The sequence below is a fragment of the Callithrix jacchus genome, chromosome 4, assembly GCF_049354715.1.
Source record: "Callithrix jacchus isolate 240 chromosome 4, calJac240_pri, whole genome shotgun sequence".
Taxonomy (NCBI): domain Eukaryota; kingdom Metazoa; phylum Chordata; class Mammalia; order Primates; family Cebidae; genus Callithrix; species Callithrix jacchus.
The window spans coordinates 82,593,388-82,608,528 of NC_133505.1; the positions used below are offsets into that span (position 1 = coordinate 82,593,388).

General features: G+C 37.2%; 1 pseudogene; it reads right to left on the bottom strand.

Annotated features, from left to right (window-relative positions):
• Positions 1 to 7,875: 7,875 nt before the first annotated feature.
• On the bottom strand, positions 7,876 to 8,741 carry LOC100392530 (small ribosomal subunit protein eS1 pseudogene; annotated as a pseudogene).
• Positions 8,742 to 15,141: the final 6,400 nt, after the last annotated feature.

The window sequence follows — 15,141 nt, forward strand, 5'->3', positions numbered from 1 at the left end:
AGATAATTAAAATTTCAATCAAATTATAGGGAGGAGTAATGTACCAAATTAAGTATACAGTATTCCTAGAAAAATTAAGAGATGAAATAATTATAAAAGTTTTGAAAAAATAAATACCTTGACAGAATGCCTTTGTTAACCCTTGAAATACAATAAAATTGTGTATGAGTGCAAAATTGAATACATATAACAGTAGAAAAATGATAGACTCATAATTATCATTCCATTTTTACTTATTTGTACTTTTAATAAATCTGATAATCAATGATGTTGAGTATGTTTTCACATGCCTGTTAGCCATTTAATGTCTTCTTTGGAGGAACGTCTATCTAAATTGTTTGCCTACTTTTTTTGTTCAGATTTTTAGGTCTTCTCCTATAAGTCATTTAAGCTATTTCTATATTCTGGTTATTAATCCCTTGTTATATGAGGAGTTTGCAAGTATTTTCTCCCATTCCGTGGATTGTCCCTTCACTTTGTTGATGATTTTCTTTGCTGTGTAGAAGCTTTTTAACTTGATATGATCACATTTGATCATCAAAGAAGTACAAATCAAAACTACAGTGACCTATTATCTCATCATAGTTAAAGTGGCTTTCATCTAAAAGGCAATAACAAATGCTGGTGAGCGTGTGGATAAAAGGGAACTCTGGTACACTGTTGTTGGGAATGTAAATTAGTACAACTACTGAGAACCAGTTGAAACTTCCTCAAAAAAACAAAACTAGAGTTACCATATGATCCAGTAATCCCACTGCTGGGTATGCACTCCAAATAAAGGCGATTAGTATATCAAAGAGATACCTGCAATCTAATTATTGTTTCAGCACTGCCCACAATAAATGAGATTTGAAAGCAACTGAAGTGTCCATCAACAGATGAATGGATAAAGAAAATGCAGTACGTGGCCGGGTGCAGTGGCTTGCGCCTGTAATCCCAGCACTTTGGGAGGCTGAGGCAGATGGATCACGAGGTCAGGAGCTCAAGACCAGCCTGGCCAACATGGTGAAACACCGGCTCTACTAAAAACTACAAAGAAAATTAGCCGCGTGTGGTGGCAGGTGCCTACAGTCCCAGCTACTCGGGAGGCTGCGGCAGAAAAATCACCCGAACCCAGGAGGCGGAGGTTGCAGTAAGCCGAGATCGTGCCACTGCACTCCAGCCTGGACACAGTGAAACTCTGTCTCCAAAAAAAAAAAAAGGAAAATGCAGTACATATAAGCAATGGAGCATCATTCAGCCATAAACATAAATGAGATTCTCTAATTTGCAACAACATGGAAGGAATTGGATTCATTATGTTAAGTGAAATAAGCCACGCACAGAAAGACAAGTATCGCATGTTCTCATAAATTTATGAAATCTAAAAATCAAAACAATTAAACTCATGACATAGAGAGTAGAAGGATGGCTACCAAAGGCTGGGAAGGGTATTGAGGGGTTGATGTGTAAGTAGGGATGGTTAATTGGAAATTTAAAAAAAAATAGAAACAATGAATAAGATCTACTATTTGATAGTACAAAAAGGATAACTATAGTCAATACTAACTTATTTGTACATTTTTTAATAGCTAAAAGAATGTAATCGGATTGGTTGTAACACAAAAATTAAATGATTGAGGGAATGCATATCCCATTCTCCATGATGTAATCCTTATACACTGCAATGCCTGTCTCAAAACACCTCATGTACTCCATAAATATATATACCTACTATGTACCCACTAAAATTAAAAATTAAAATATAAGCTAATACAAATTTTAAAATAAATAATAAAAAATCCAAGACATACTATATGTATCAATTGTTATTGGGAAATTTGGGGGAAAGATACTATACTGCAATTTGTACTATGTACTCTAATAATAAATCCACCTCGATTAAACTGCTAATTAAAACAAATCAAAACTATTTTGAACAAAATAAGAAAAAAATTAATCAGTTTGGAATTAGGAAAGATTTGCTCAAAATAAAATAAATGGAAGAAATTATAAAGGAAATGAAGGACAGATTTAACTACATTTAATGAAAAACAAATAATCCCAAAGAACTGGGGAGATATGTTTATAGCAAATATGACAAGAAAAGTTTATATTCTCAATAAGTAAACAAATATTTTATGGATAAAGAATGCAGTCAACACTACAATTGAAAATTTAGTGGGAGAAGAAAGCATAAATATTCCTAGAGAAAAATTTAAATGAGAGATTGATATATAACAACTTCTCAATATTCATAGTAATCAAAGTAGTCAATTTTATTTTTTTTTGAGATGGAGTCTTGCACTATCACCAGGCTGGAGTGCAATGGCACGATCTCAGCTCACTGCAAGCTCCACCTTCCAGGTTCAAGCAATTCTCCTGCCTCAGTCTCACGGGTAGCTGGAATTACAGGCACCTACCACCACCCCCAGCTAACGTTTTGTATTTTTAGTAGAGATGGGGTTTCACCATGTTAGCCAGGCTGGTCTTGAACTCCTAACCTCATACTTCACCCGTCTCAGCCTCCCAAAGTGCTGGGATTACAGGTGTGAGCCATGACACCTGGCCATGAATATTTTTTAAAAGATATCATATGCCAACAAAGCTGTTAAAACATGAAAACTAGTAAGCACTTTTACTATGTAGGTGATGGAAATTATAATGATTATGAAGTGGTAATAATCTGTGATGGTAAAGGGGCTTCCATAACTACCCAAAATACCACAAACTTGAAACAAGTCTACCAAAATTATGAAAAAAAACTTGGACATGGTGTCAATATTTTATAAAACTCATGTGAGACCTCAGCTAAGAAGCAGTCATCTGTAAATGGTTACATTGTGGAATACATTTTCAAGAATTGTGATGGTAAAACTTTGGCAGCCTGTCCCTATAATCACTGGGGTCTGTTAATGTGCCTGTACTGTGCTCAGCTGCAGCTCTGGTGGTTTCTTTTCTGCAGCAATCCCTATGGTATTACTATGGGATTGATCCTCTCTTCGGATTCTCTGAGATTAATCCTGGTTATTACTTTTTCTTTGAAATGAGCTTGAGAGAATTCTGTTTGTTATAACTAAGTATACTGATTATTTTGGAAGTTGGTGCTAGTTTTAGTTGCAGACAACTGATTCTTAAATAAATAAATCTAAAGCTGGGATTATTTGTCTTGCTTCATTGGATCTGAGGTAGTAAGATTACAACCTGTACTATAAATTGAGACTCCATGGCCATAACATGCTCTGGCTAAACAAATTTCTCATTTATTATCACCCGTGGTCACCTGGTACTAAGTGACCATTGATGGTAAGAGTTTGAAAGACCCAATGTCTAATTATATAACATAATATAATGAGCATGAGGACTACGAGATGGCATAATGGCTTCCTAAGAGCACTGGAGAAGGATAGAAAGAGGATGGCAAACTCAAAGTTCTAAATTTTCTTATTCAAGGTAGAGTCAGAAAATTAGGTATTCTGTGACTGTGCTAAATAAATTGCTTATTACTTGCAACCATAGGAATAAGAATGCAAAAAATAAAAGTTGACATACAACTTTATGGTTGTCAGTTTATAACCTCAGTAGAATTATAACTTTGCCAAATATATTATGTAAATGTTAAAAATGGCATATTGGGAATGATATATTTTCCAAGAAATGAAATCACAATTTGTGGAAAGATATATATAGTTTAAAGAAATGGTTTACAAGTGGAGGTACTACCAGACCCAGAGGGCTTCTATAGCATGTGTAGAGTCTTCTACTTGGGCCTGATACTGGCATTTAGCACTTGGGTACTAGGTGTTTTAAATGCTCTAAAATGTGGGGGGAAACCCTGCACAAAAAAGAATTGCTCCACCTAAAATGCCTGTAGCACTCCTATTGAAATCACTAGCTTTGAGTTTAATAACTCCCCAGTTTGACTGTGCTTCCCTTTTCTGCAGAACCATCCTTGCTTCTAGAATCTGGGATGAAAAGACTTGTGCACTAAGTAAGATTCAGTAGGTTACTGATATGGTTTGGTTGTGTCTCCACCCAAAATTTCATCTTGAATTGTAATCCCTATAATCTCCACAATGCCCATGTGTCAAAGGTGGGACCAGGTGGAGGTAATTGGGTCATGGGAGCAGTTTCTCTCATGCTGTTCTCATGGTAGTGACTGAGTTCTCACAACATCTGCTGGTTTTATTAAGTGTCTATAATTTCCCTTGCTTGCACTCACTCAATTCTTTCACCCTGTAAGAAGCCTGCTTCCCCTCTGCCTTCTACGATGATTATAAGTTTCTTGAGCCCTCTGGAGTCAATTAAACTTCTTTCCTTTGTCTCTAATATTTCTTCATAGCAGTGTGAGAACTAATATAGTTGCTAATTCATATCATTTAATATTTGGAAACTATGTGGTGGGAATGGATTTTAAGAGTCACCACTATTAAGGAGAATAAAGAAGGAGAAACACTGTTATATCTGATTGAATGTATTGATAGAGACATATTTATAAGAAATTTTAGATTCAGTGTACTAGCTGAGGTAGGTAGAATTAGCTTTGATTTTCTCCGTTGTTTTACTGAAAAACAATGTTTTACTTAAAAATGTGCTTCCTAGTGAACTAAAGTTTGAGATGCAAGAAATTTTATATCAGAGTTAAAGTAATCCAATGGTATATGGAGAAATAAAAGTTGTATAAATTTATTATATAAAACTTACTATGATTTTACAACTAAGAATATTGATTCATATTGAAATTGGTCCCAGTAGTAAGCCAGAAGATCTTTTTACCTTAATACTGAGAAATAACACCGGAGATGGAAGGGCTTAAATCTTTGAAAAGCGTTACAGTGAATAATTTTTGTAAGATAAGTATACCAGAAGATTCTGATATTAATGGGCTTCTTAATTTTAAAGATAATTAAGGAATTATTGGCTAGCAGAGGCCAAATTGTGCTACTTAATTAGTAGGCAGAAATAACCATGACTCCTGTAATACTCAGTAGGGATGGTGTGGTAATCAAAATCGTACCACCTATAGAGATTATTGAAATCATTATTGACCATGAAATCTACATGTTCAAATAGATGCAAAGCCAACTGAGGTCTATGCACTTTCCATAAGTAAACACATTCTCAGTCTGACGATGGAGATGTAACACGTATTTACCATAACAATATTCACAGCCCCTTGCCTAATCCCAGATTTGAGTCAGTTCAGGACTAAGAGTTACCTGGATACAGGAAGGGAAAGATAAAACCAAAGAAAGAAATAATATCAGTCTGTGCAGTAAATTTTTCTCCTAGCAGTTTTCAATGTAACTTTTATCTTATAGTGGCATAACTGTGGGATGGGTAAAAGGAAAACAAAAATACACTATTCCAAAATGATTGGGCTGTGTGGTCACTGCTCAGAGTAGGGACTGACATAACTTGAGTGGTCTATCTATTCAGTTATGGATGTGAACTATAGCATAAGAAAAACCTACCAAACTGGTGAAATGACATGTCAGAGGCTATACCCTTTCTCGTGTGTAATGTAATCAGCAGTTTAAAAGGAGCTAGATAAGGGATCTGTACTTTTGGGCACTGCATCTGCATTTAGGCAGGAAGAAGAAAGTAAGGCAAAAGCCTAAGTCAAATATTTTATTCATGTGATTTTGCCAGCCTTATTCAGGAAATACAATCCTCTTCAGGTGCTTCTGAATTCCTCTTAGCCAGAACTATCACATATCATCGCTGGAGAAAGTACAGGCATTTGAGTACTGTTTGAGCTCTGGCAGAAGACAGCAATACTGAAGCAGGTTTAAATGAGTTTTCAGGGAACAAATTATGCTTCAGGTACAATACGGAGCTTGAATAAATTTCATCTTATTAGGGGCCCAATGGTATCCCAAGCCCAACTTGTCTTAAAATCTTGTTTTCGAGAATGTAGATAAAAAATAAACTTCTGAACCAGCATTCACTAATGGAGTTAAGAGCATTTTGATAAAGCTAAGAAAAGCCTCTTGAGCACCCCCTATCAAAATAATAAACTAAAAATACTATACATCTCTATGGGAATCTCCACTAAAGACTGAAAAACAGTAGGCATGATGATTCCTAACATATCACCATTTAACTTGACTGGCCTGTGCAGACAGAGGACTCTTGGAAATTTTATGTAATTAACATAAACTTAATCAGGTAGTGATTCTAATCACAGCTGCTATTCCAGATGGGGACTATTTCCTGGAGGAAATCACCACAGTTCTGAGTACCTGATACGTATTTATTGAGCTCTGTTTTTTTCCCACTTCCATCTGAGTTAGAAAATCCTAGAAGCTATTTGTTTTCACCTGACAGGGACAGCTGCACACACCTAGCATGCTATAGCAGGTTTTTACTAGCTCTTCATAACTGGACCACAATTAAATCCACAGGATGCTTGATTATCCCACAGTCTCCAAGGCATCACTCTGATCTTCATTGGTGATGACATCATGCTCAGAGAATGTGGTAAAACAGAAAATGAAACTACAGAGGCCTTTGTAAGACATGTGTCAGAAAGCAGGGGATAAATGGCACTAGCCACCTAAGTAAAGCTAATGGCCAAGGAGTCCAAGGCATGTTTCCCATTTTTCTTAGCCCATGTCACTTCATAAAGCAGAGAGTCCGATGCATGCAGGTAGTTTACTTAGGAGGTAATCCAAGGAAAGAAAAATGAAGAACTTGGAAAAGTAAAACAGGAAAGGTAAGAGAACCATTTTATTGTCTCAGTTAATTCACCTTAAACCTTCTAAGTTGTAAAGAATATACCACTGAACTGTCTCCCTAAGAAATAGAAAGAGAACAATTTATTCACTAGCTTCATTTCCCGTTGGTCAAAGTGTGTAGTTCAAAATTGTGAAGGGATGAAATCTGAATAGGTTTCCACAGGACTCCATGCCATATGGTAAGAGTTGCCTCAGGACAGGAAGTAGGAAGTAAGAAATATATGGTTCTGTTCTGCTTCCTGTGGAGCTGTGAAATATACCTCAAAATTATCTGCTTGGGCATAGATCTAGCATTGTCGAGCCCCAATTATTTACAGACGGCCCATAGGGCATGCTATAGTTTCAATGTTTTTCCCCCTCAAATCTTAAATCGAAATTTGATTCCCAACATTAGAGATGGGGCCTACTGAGAAGTGTTTGTATCATAAAGGTGTATCCCTCACAAAAAGACTAACGCTTTCCTTCAGGTTTGAGTTCTTGCTATGTTACTTCCCTCAAAAGCTGGTTGTTAAAAAGAGCCTGGGACCTTCCTCCTCTCTTTTCCTTCCACTCTCCTCATGTGATCTTCACACACATCAGACCTTTCACCTTCTACCACAAGTGGAAGCAACCTGAGGCCCTCACCTAAAGCAGATACCAGTACCACGCTCATTGTGCAGACTGAAGAATCAAATGCCAAATAAACAGCTTGTACTTATGATGTTCCAGCCTCATGCATTCCTTTATAGCAAACAAAACAGACTGACAGAAAATTGGTACTAGGAATAGGGTTTCACACCACCAGTGGCTCTATAATTATGGGGTCTAGATGGCACTGCTCCTGCTCCCACAGCTTCACTAGGTACTTCTCCAGTGGAGGCTCTCTGTAGTGGCTCTGCCCTATGGAGCTTTTCAATATATCCTTTAAAAATCTAGATGGAAAATACCAAGCACCTACCACTCCTGCATTCTGGGTGCTTGCAGATGTAGCATCACACAGATGCTACTACATCTTTTTTTTTTTTTTTTTTTTTTCTTTTTTTTAAATAAAGATGGGCTTTCACCATGATAACCGGGCTGGTTCTGAACTCCCGACCTCAGGTGATCCACCCACCTCAGCCTCCCAAACTGCTAGGATTACAGGTGTGAGCCACCACGCCCGGCCACAAATAAGACATTTTATTTGCCACACATTTTATTTGCCACTATTATAAGTCTGAATTTTAAACAGATTCTTGGACTGGTGGTTCATATCCAACAGCTCGTTCAACTTTAGCACCTGTCTCATCCCCAGTGGCTTTTCCAAAACTACTGCCTTCACCATGAAGCTCCATGAGTTTTCCCAATTCAAACTTGGGCTTCTTCAGCATTTTTACTTTTCTGACGAAGACATCATGGAGAGGATAAATAGATTGGCAAGCCTTTTCTATGTCTTTCCCAATGCTGTCTGGAATCAATTTATTGACCACTTCTTTCAAGTCATTTGTCTGCACCTCTCAGCTCATGATTTCCATCATCTCCTTCCGGATTTGGCGGACCTGTTGGTGCTAAGCATAAGAGGTCTTCCGTATCTGATTGTTGCGTTTTTTAGTAAAACCAACACAGAACAGACGAAGCAAGTAACCATCGGTAGTCTTGACATCAACATGAGCTTCAATCATTGTCTGCCATTTTTTGACCATGGAACACATTTTGTCACGGGTAAGATCCATGCCATGAAGTTAGTCAGGCAGTTTTTGCCCTGAACATCTTCAGTAATCAGCTTGAATTTCCTAAATGCAACTTCATCATTCTGCAAATCAGCAAGACTAACTTCAAACACTCGACCCTTGAGGCCAGCAGATGCAATTTTGGTTCCTTGGGTCCTGGTGACTAGCGTCTTTCCAATATTTCTTATATTGAACATAGCGGGTGCTATCACATCATACCAATCTTTCTTAGGAAATGGATCAACCACTTTCTTCTTGGCTCCGTTTTTGCCGCCTTTCGTAAGGCACTTGTTCTTGCCAACTGCCATGGTGCTGCTCAGAGAGCCAAAAAGGCACTACTACATCTTATGGCTTGTAATCTCTGGAGTAGCAGCCTGAGCAGTACCTGGGGTCATTTGCAGATAGAGCCAATGTGATCAGGATGCAGGTAGCAGAATGCTGAGGTGATGCAGGGCAATAGTGCCACAGGCCAGTTTCTTGAAACAATTCTGTTCTAGACCTCTGGGTCTTTCATGGGAGGCACATCTTAGATTTCTGAAATGCCTTTGGGGATCTTTTGCTCACTGTCTTGACTAGTAGCACCTGGCTCCGTTTTATCTGAGCTATCTAGCAAGTGGTTACTTCACAGCACCCTTGAATTCCTTTCCTGAAAACATTCTTTCTTTCTCTACCACATGACCACACTGTAAATTTTTTTAAAATGTTTATGCTACTTCTCTTGTAATTACAAGTTCCACCTTTAGGTCATTGCTTTGCTGCTCTTTCTTATCATAAGCTGTTATAAGTAACCACAGCAGTTCTTTAATGTTTTGCTGCTTAAAAATTTCTTCCAGATACCTTTGATCATCACTCTTAAGTTCAGCTTTCCACAAAACTCTAAAGCATGAACACAATGCAGTGAAGTTCTTTTATATGGTATACAAGGGTTGCCTTTTCTACAGTTCCCAGAAGTTTCTCATTTCCATCCGAGATCTCATCAGCATGACCTTCACTGTCTATGTTTCTATACACACTTTGTCACAACCATTACACCAATTTCTAAGATGCTCCAAACTTTGCCCATTTTTTAGTTTTCTTTTGAACATACCAAACTCTTCCAACCTCTGCCCATTACCCAGTTCCAAAGTTGCTTATACCGTTGCAGATATCTTTACAGCAACACCTCACTTCCTAGTACCAATAGTCTGTTTTTATGTGAGATAGTTTACTTAAAATTTTATATAAACCTTCAAGAAAGCATTTACCTTGCAAATTCTAACTCAAAGTAGGAGACACAGTATTTGGTGAAATTCTTTCCATCTTCATGGTAACAAATGGCACATTTGGATATGCTGTTACAACTCATTTGTTGAATGACCCAAAGGCTGCCAGCTTTGAATGGGTCTTGAACAAAAGATGGCTCTCTGCTATGACTGAAATGACTAGACCACAGATGCAATGTTCTTGAAATATCTCTGCCAGATTGTGATGCTGAATAATGACTCTTGCATTTTGGTAAAAAATTTACAGCAGATGTCCCTAAAGTTTGAAAGTAAATATTCTTTTGATAGGCAGCTTTTGCCTTCCTTCTAAGCACCAATAAAAATGAAATACTTAACTTCTAGGAGAGAATCATGAACCTGAATTACCTTTATTAACTGGATATCATCTTATCAAGATGCATAGTGGTGGTGTCCACAGAAGCATACAAAGTGAATGTAGTGTATATGAGACTGAGTATAGGTAGGTGCTAAACGCACAAGGGAGTTTGATAAGCCGCTTTCTCCTGTGAATGTTATGCCTAAACTTCCACTGCCAACCCAGTCTCAACCCCTAGCCTGGGTTGGGTTCCCTGTGATCAGATAATTGAGAAGGAAACATTTTAGCGAGTTATTCAGGTTTCTCAGCAGGACATATTGTCACTTCATAGAAGTAGATTTATGTGACAGTCTCACTTATGTGACCATGAAGGGCAAACTGATGTTAGAAAATACTAATGATAACCAGAAATTCCAATAGTTATTCTTGTGATTCCTTGATTCCTGGGTAATAGTTTGGTGGATAAACAAGAACTTGGAATGAGTAAGATTAGATGATTGAAGACAAGGTGGTTTGAGAACAAGTTATTAAGTAGACTGAGTCTTAAATATAGGAATATTTTTATCTTAGGTGAATGTTTTCTAAGAAAGTCTTCATTGCAAATGAGGCTTTCAATAATCAAATGGATATAATGATCCTCTCTGTGGATATTAATCTACCTCATTGTACAGCCAACTCAGTGATTGTTCATTAAGCTTATTAGCAAGGGGTCCATATTGAAAAGAACAGATGTTATCCATGGGCTCAATAGATTTTCCCTCTCCAAGACTGACCTGGCTACTGGTACAGTTGAATGTTCAGTTTGCCAGTAGCTGCGTCTGACCCTGATCCTTTAATAAGTAACAAATCCTAGGGAATCAGTCAGCCAGCTAGTGGAAGGTTAATTATACCAGACTTTTTTTTTTCATAAACGAGACAGCAATTTGTCCTCACTGGAATAGATACTTCATACAAATTTTGATTTTTTTTTTCTCAGTTTACCAACCTTCTGACAGTAATACCATCTGCGGGCTTCATTCAATTCCATAGGAAGCATCATGATCTCACACTCAAAATTTTTATGACCTAGGAATTTATTTTTCAGCAAAGTAATAACTAATCTTCTACCTTTAATATGCTTCTTATTCTCATTTTATTGCTTTCAATGCTCAAATTTCATTTTCTTTCTGCAAAACATCTTTGCTGTCTATACAAGAGATATTTTTTGAAATCAAGTATCCTATTTAGCTAAATTAATATCCAGATATGTATGATAAAGGCAACAAGCATGTTAAAACATGTATTAAATTTCCTTGGCTCATTTATCCTTATAAAGGTAATGAAATGTACTGTGAAAAGACTGTAGAAAGTCTCAGAAAATGTTTATCTATCTCCAAACACCAGGGTACTGCAAATTCCCCACTGGGATTCTGATGCATAGACATGAGTCTTCCCAGAGGTCACAAGCATCTTTTGAACATCATTTCCTGAAGATGTTTCTAAGGTAATAAAAAGGACAGAACTATTGAGAGATCCGGATGTTATGAAAAATGTGACTTTTTAAATGCAGATGGTACATCATAGACTGTTAATATCAATACATAGTTTCACCATCATTTTCTAAGGAAGCACAAAACTTAGCAACAATAGTTTAGAATTATTGTGAACATACAATCTAGCTTACGTAGATTGTAAGCTACAGGATATATATGTTAATCGGAATCTTATTTTATTATCAAATAAAATGTGGTAACCATAATTTTAAAAAAGGAAAAAAACAAAACTTTTTCTCAACTGCCCTTTATTTTTAAAACTAATAAAACAAGATACCTTCTCTTTTCTCTGTCTTTCTATGGGTGTTAGAAAACATAATACATCAAAACAATAAATATTTATGCCATATATTGGTAAAATGTGTTAATTTTATTGTTGAAATAGTTTGGATGTTTTGTTCCCTACAAATCTCATGTAGAAATGTGACTTTCAATGTTGGAGGTGGGGCATAATGGGAGGTATTTAGGTTACGGGTGTAGATCCCTCATGAATATCTTGGTGCTGTCCTCGAGGTAATGAGTTCTCACTCTGAGTTCATGCACAGTCTAGTTGTTTAAAAGAGACTGGCACCTCCTTCCTCTCTTTCTTGCTCCCTCTCTCTTGCTCCTTCCCTTGCCATGTGACACACTGGCTCTTCTTCACCTACCATGACTGTAAGTGCCCTGAGGCCCTCACCAGAAGCAGATGTTTAAAATATGCTTCATGTAAAGCCTGCAGAATTGTGAGCTAAATAAACCTCTTTTCTTTATAAATTACCCAGCCTCAGGTATTTCTTTCTAGAAGTGCAAGTGGACTAATATAATCACACAGAGCTATTATTTTTATCCAACTTCCCATAAGAAAAAAAGCTTGTAATTGCTCAATTATTCTCTCATAATGATTTCACACTTCTATAAGTATACATACCATCCATGTGCTGTAACTGTGAACTTTATGTGCTATTTCTAAAACAACCAGATGCATTTGAAGCATATGTTAATTTTAAAAGATTAGCAATATGCATATTATGCATTTAACATCCAAATTCCATTAGTGCTCTGTCACTGTTTCTTCGTAAAGCCAAACACACAGTTGATTCAATAAATTATACATATATAAACGTTTACCTATACAATTGGCTATTACCTAGGCCTTTTTTGAATTGTTTAATTAGTTTGCTATATTAATAGAGTAAAAAGAGAACTTTTTTCACTTTAAGCAAAACATGCTCTCAGACTGCTACAGGTTCACTGAATAAATTATTATATCTCTCTTTCCCTAGGACATCCATAGTGCAACAAAGAAAGCAGATCTTCTGAACTAAGTCAGAGCTGGAAGTAGGCTGGTTAGTAGTGGGGGAGAAGTAGCTAGGAGGTTGGAGGAATACCAAAGGCTGATTATAAACTAACAGGCAATCATGTGTCCCACTGGGGTTTTAATCTTAGCTCTGACATAATTTACTACCTTGAGGTTGGAGAAATGTTTAATCTTAAAATAATTAGAATGTACTATTACATCAAATGTAATGAATCTCAGTCCACCAACTACGTTAAGCAAAAGCAGCACACATTTAAGACAACGTATGCACCAGTTTGTAGAAGAAAAACCACCGGACCAAAATTATCATTGTTTATGTTTAAGGTTGATGTAGTAGTTACATCAGTCTCTTTGACAGTAATCTAGTAATATAAGAACTAGTTAAATCTTATGTCATTAGACTTCATATCTGTTGACACTTTGGGCCATATTATTCTTTGTTTTTTTGGGGGGGCATCCTCTGCATTGCAGAAAGCTTAGTATCATATTTGACTGACATGTACCAGATGCCAGTAGGATCCCCTTCCTTGACCTTGTTAAAACAAAAAGGGTCTCCAAACTTTACCAAGTATACCCTGGTGGCAAAACTTATCATTGTTGAAATCACTGCATTAGACAAACTGAGACACTCCTAATCTGGTCAATTGTGTGGACACAAACTGTTAGAGGAAGAATAATTAACATTTGTATATAGTCAACTAATCTGGTCACATAAATTCTGTATGTGAATTCACATCCTTTCCTACCAAAGCACAAAAGCTTTTCAGGTAACTTGTAGTAATTGTAACTTGTACAAGTGTAGGGGTTCACAGTAGTAAGTGAATAATTAAATTTACGTAGAATGTGGAAAAATTGGATTTGAAATATTTGTGACACTAGTTCTATTTATAACATTCAGTGAAAACCACTGAATAATTTATCTGTCTTATTAGAACACCTGGAATTATGACACATATGTTTTGTGAAGTTGGCCATCTTTGGACTTTTCAGGCATCAAAATTCAACTCGATATAGCTATAGCTAAGCTAGGAACCAGGAAATTTAGATGATTTGGCCATGTCCATAAAGTTACTTCACAGCAAAACAGGAATTGTGGTCTTTGGCAAATACTTTGATCTTATTTCTATGTACAACAGCATTTCTCAAAGATTAGACAGTGGCAGAATAATGAGAATCCACTGACGAAGTATAAACTGATCCCCAATTCAAGCCTTTTATTTCTTCTTTAGAGCAAGTGATATTCACTTCCTAATATTTCTTTTCTTAGGTCTGAAATGGTTACTTGCTTTTAATATGTAAAATTGAAATAAGGAGCCATTAATTAGGTATTCATTTTTTAAAAGTGTTGTATACTACTAGAGTTTATTGAAAAATTTAATTTAGCAATCTGCTAAATTGACCTAACAAATATAATACCTGTTAATGTTGCAAATTCCTAAATACGCAAATTTTTAATTCTTGCAATTTGGAGAAAGAGTGCTTAGTTCTCAAGGCACTCTGTTTTATCACCGCAAATGAAACAAACAAAATATTACAGAAAAGAAAAATTAAGTGGCCCTAACATAGGAAATGATTTTTAAAATATTAAAGTTATGAGCTGTATTTTGAATCTGTCGGATTGAAAAAGATCAAAACATCTGATAACACCTTGTGTTGGTGAGTACTCACAGGTAATCTTACACATTGCTAGTGAGAACTTTGTTACTTGTGAAACGGGAAAGATTCCCTGGTCCCCCTCCTAGGGCATGACATGGGGGTGAGGCTCGCTTATTCAATGCCCCACCTCGAGCGGAGCATAGGGACCCGCAGGCTGTGGGGCTCCGACCCCACTGCAGTGTCTAGAGGTGAACGTTTACGGCTCCTGAATCCCCAATGGGCGTGTGTTACAAGGAGCTCTCTTAGTTTGCAATCTACAGGTGGGCTGTGTTAACCAGCTCAATTAGACCTTTTACCTTGTTGCATGTACAGAGGGCTTTCTGTATCCTGGGATTTCTTACCTGTGCTCGTTTGCCCGTGCTCCTCTCGAGACCTTTTGCAGGACCAGTGACTTGCCCCTTCTTCCGCCTACGTATTCCTCACGAAGTCCAGCGCTTATGCGCCTGTGGCGCCTAGGACTTTCAGCGTTTATAGGCCCAGGGTGGTCTTGAGAAATGCAGCTTTTGGGCGGAAGGCAAGAGTGACTATCCGCAGATAGGTCCATGGGGGTGGAGCCCTTGCCAGGGACCACACCCTCCTCTACCCAGCACTTCCTTCCCGCTTCTGTATCATTTAAAGAGACCACACACTCTTCCCTTCCCAGCCCTCCTGTGTTACATCTATGGAGGAGA